The following is a 4,780-nucleotide window of genomic DNA, read 5'->3' as shown; positions in this document are numbered from 1 at the left end:
ATCATTATGAAAGATATTGGATTACAATAAAATCTCTGCACAGAAAATTTTAATTTTCAAATTTCTTACACACTTAGCTTTTATTTCTGTGACTCCCCTAAAGGGTTAAAACATTTTCTGGATGTGCTTTTGCAGAGTTTGGGGGGTGCAGTTTCTGAAATGGGGTGCTTTGTGGGGCTTTCTAACATACAGGCCCCTCAAATACACTTTCTACCTGAACAGGTCCCTGAAAATATCTGATTTTGAAATTTTACTGAAAATTTTGTAATTTGCTGCTAATGTTTTAAGCTTTTTATTGTCTAAAAAAAATGAAATATAGTTTAATAAATACTGCCAACATAAAGTAGACATGTTGCTAATGCTATTTAATATATAGTTTATGTTGCAGAACCATTTTCTGTATAAGCAGGAAGGTTTCAAAGTTGGAAAAATGCATTTTTTCACAATTTTTCACGTTATTTTGGTGTTTTTCGTAAAGATTCATTATGAGTATCGACTCCAATTTACCAGAAATGTGAAGTACAATATGTCACGAGAAAACAATCTCAGAATCAGCCAGATAGGTAAAAGCATCCCGAAGTTATTAATGACTAAAGTGACACAGGTCATATTCATAAAATTTGTCTCTAACCCCTTAAGGACAGAGCCTGCCTTACGGGGTTGAAGTTTATTGGAATGTTATGGTTTCTTGCAATTTAAGATGTAAAATGCAGCTAGCTTCTTTACACTGATGTTGGTTGTATAACTGGCTCTGTAGTAGTGGTAAACTGTAACGACACCTTAAAATCCATTTTTAGATTTTAGTGTGCAACAAAAACACTTTGGCCCAGTTTGTATCAACCTGTGTAAAAAGAAAAATGGTGCAGCTTTTCCATAGCAACCAATCACAGCCCGGCATTCACATCTTAACAAGCTCCGGTAACAGTAAACCTGAGCAGTTATGGGTTGCTATGGGCAAATTACTAAAGTTTTTGTATCACGCTGAATAAGATAAAAAGGAATTAAGGTTCTCACTGTCAGCGCTGTCCACATAGAGAAGTGGCCGAAGGCTTAAATAAGTGATTTTAATATAGTAAAAAATATATTTAATATAGCACAAATATGACGCGTTTCGAAGACATATGTCCTCTTCATCAGATAAAACAAAGTGCATAACATAGGATAGCAGGAGGGTTACTTAAATAGGCTCAGGTACAAAACAGAAACACCCATTAGGGGGCGTCTCCAATTGAATAAGGAAAGTGTATACAATATACATAAAATCATGATGCATAAAATCAATAATAAATAACAATACATAACATATATCATATAACTGGTACCATCAGAGCACACACATAAAAAAGTTTAAAATAATGACTGGGCTATAGATCGCAACATTGCACAAGATGCTGGGCTAAATAAACCATATACAAAACATTTAGCCCACATTTGTTTATTTAGCCCAGCATCTTGTGCAATGTTGCGATCTATATCCCAGTCATTATTTTAAACTTTTTTATGTGGGATGCCCACCAATCTTAGATTGAACAAGCAGAGCAACTAAGAGCGTTTGGTGTGGTGCTTGTACTGGTACTGGAAGAAGAATCTGTAGAAACAAAACATATAATATTACAGTTGACTATTGTAAAAAAATAGCAGTATTATTTGTGACTATAGCAGTAGTGATGAGTGAACATGTTTGTAAATGTTCGTATGTTTGCACATACATGACGCTAATTGTTCCTATTTGCCTATCATTTACAATTTTTCCAGTGATTGAAATGGTTATAACAGTAATTTTCAAACATATTTGAACATCCGAACGTTTATCACGCAATGTACTCAACTACGCAATTTACACTTTGCACCTCTGGAACATTGGGATGTTCGCTCATCACTACATAGCAGGTGAACTGGGTAAAGGTGAAGGGGGGAGGGCATAATAGGGCGCAATGACAGCACAGTAACAGCACAGTAACTTCATCTTCTAATGTATATAAAACTTCTACAACTCATACAGATGTAGCCACTTTCAACATGATCCCTAACGCGTTAACTTTCTGATTTAATGCATCAGGGAAGACACGTTAATAGTGTCTAACTGTAATACAAGATTGGCCAGTAGGTGGCAGTATAACAGTTAAATTGAATTACAGTACGGTTTCAGACAGGAAGGGGCTTCTCGGCAATTAAGATCATCATGATATTCACAAGGATTTTCTCTCCCCCTCAATCAGTAATGATCCATAACTTCATAATGTATATCTGACTGATAACCCCCCATGGACAGAGCCTTGGACACTGGATGTGGTAGGGCTGCAGTGCAGGATACTTGCAGTTTATTGATTTCTAGTGACAGGTCCCATTTTTCTCGGGACACCCCATATCCTGATGTCTCTAAGTTATATACTTGAGCACAATAAATCCCCTTCTTATTTTGTACAATATCTTTCAATAAATGACAGCTGAATAATCGTTCAGCTGTTAGTTATACCGTAGCTCACAAAAAAAAAACAACAACAACATTTTGCTGTCTTTTTTTTTGTATATTTCGTTCTTGCATGGGAGGCTTAAATAAAATATACAAGAAGCAGAATGAAAATATGTATTAGCTTTATGCAAAACCCATGCAAATAAAGTTGCTTTAGTTGCAGTCTTTCCCCCATTCTCCTACCTCTAATGAATGTTTTTAGCATAAAGCTATTGTATTTTTGTTCTAATTTTTGTTCAGTACATCCCTTCTATGTATAAACAAAATATACAAAAATTTGAAGTGAAAAAAATGAAAAGGAAAATGATCAGCTCTGAGGATGTATAGTCACAATAGTGATTTTATACACAAAAACTTTGGCTGGGTTCACACACTGTATACTTCAGGCAGTATTTGGTCCTCAAGTCAGGTCCTCATAGCAACCAAAACCAGGAGTGGATTGAAAACACAGAAAGGATCTGTTCACACAATGTTGAAATTGAGTGGATGGCCGCCATATAACGGTAAATAACTGCCATTATTTCAATATAACAGCCGTTGTTTTAAAATAACAGCAAAAATTTGCCATTAAATGACGGCCATCCACTCAATTACAACATTATGTGAACATAGCCTTTCTGTGTTTTCAATCCACTCCTGGTTTTGGTTGCTATACAGCCTCACAAATACAGCCTCAAATATACTGTGTGTGAACCCAGCCTTATACTGTAAATTATTAATAGTAATATACAGTATTTTATGCTGCTACAAAGCTTATTATCCTGAGCTTTAAAACTGTAGGTTTGTCACTATTAAACAGTTTACAGTGTGATACTGACTGACAACCTTATTGTCGGCATTTGGATGCTGCTGTGGTGTCAGAGGCTTCTGAGTGGGCAGTAAGAAGTTGATACATTCCTATCATCTGCAATAGTATCTATGCTTCTGTTGTAATAAGTTTTTCATAAACAAATAGTTATTATTGTAGTTAAAAGTAATGTCTCATTTTGTCCCCTCAGAAGCCTCTGACAGGGATACGAGCAGCATTCAAATGTCGGCAATATGGATGTAAATTAGCATTATACTGTGACCTGTTCCCTCTCCCCCTCCCCCATGTAACACCTTCCCTAGCACTTTAGAAGCCCCCTCCCCATGTGCAGACCTCCCCCTCCCCCCAGTACAGTATAAAGTCACTGCCCAGAATTCCCTAAGGAGAAGGCAGTGACATCTACACACATGAACATAGGAATACACGTCATACAAGTTTGTTCAGGGCCAGGCAGAATGTAATGGAAAGGCTCAGGGAATACTTTTGGAGTAAAATTAAGGTGTTTTTTTTTTTGTAAAAAGATGTACCCATACTCAGGGGATAATTGCAATTTGCAACCACTGAAATGCTCCCCTGAATATGGGTAGATCTGTTTACAAAAAAAAAACACCTTAATTTTTTAGCCTAAAGTATTCCATGAGCCCTTCCATTACATTCTGTCTGACACTGAACAAAAAAAAAACTCTGCAAACATTTCATACTTACTGCTCTCCCCTCCTATGCGATCCTACTGCCGTGCTGCTCCCTCCTCTGCTGTTCTCTCTGCGATCTATCCAGTTCAGTAACTCTTAATTGCTTCATTCATATATTTACAAACAACATATTACACATCAATTTACTGTGTTGTTATTGATCATTAATTATGTTAATTGTTAATGATGATTGACAGCACGGCAATAGGATCGCATAGAAGGGGAGAGCAGTAAGTATGAAATGTTTGCAGAGTTTTTTTTGTTCAGTGTCAGACAGAATGTAATGGAAAGGCTCAGGGAATACTTTAGGCTAAAAAATTAAGGTATTTTTTTTTTTTGTAAATAGATGTACCCATATTCAGGGGAGCATTTCAGTGGTTGCAAATTGCAATTATCCCCTGAGTATGAGTACATTTTTTTTTTACAAAAAAAAAACAGCTTAATTTTTTAGCCAAAAATATTCCTTGAGCCTTTCCATTACATTCTGCCTGGCACTGAACAAACTTGTATGACGTGTATTCCTATGTTCATGTGTGTAGATGTCACTGCCTTCTTCTTAGGGAATTCTGGGCAGTGACTTTATACTGTACTGGGGGGAGGGGGAGGTCTGCACATGGGGAGGGGGCTTCTAAAGTGCTAGGGAAGGTGTTACATGGGGGAGGGGGAGAGGGAACAGGTCACAGTATAATGCTAATTTACATCCATATTGCCGACATTTGAATGCTGCTCCTATCCCTGTCAGAGGCTTCTGAGGGGACAAAATGAGACATTACTTTTAACTACAATAATAACTATTTGTTTATGGAA

This window comes from Dendropsophus ebraccatus, chromosome 9, assembly GCF_027789765.1.
Source record: "Dendropsophus ebraccatus isolate aDenEbr1 chromosome 9, aDenEbr1.pat, whole genome shotgun sequence".
In the NCBI taxonomy this organism is placed as follows: Eukaryota; Metazoa; Chordata; class Amphibia; order Anura; family Hylidae; genus Dendropsophus; species Dendropsophus ebraccatus.
This window is presented reverse-complemented; position numbering follows the sequence as displayed.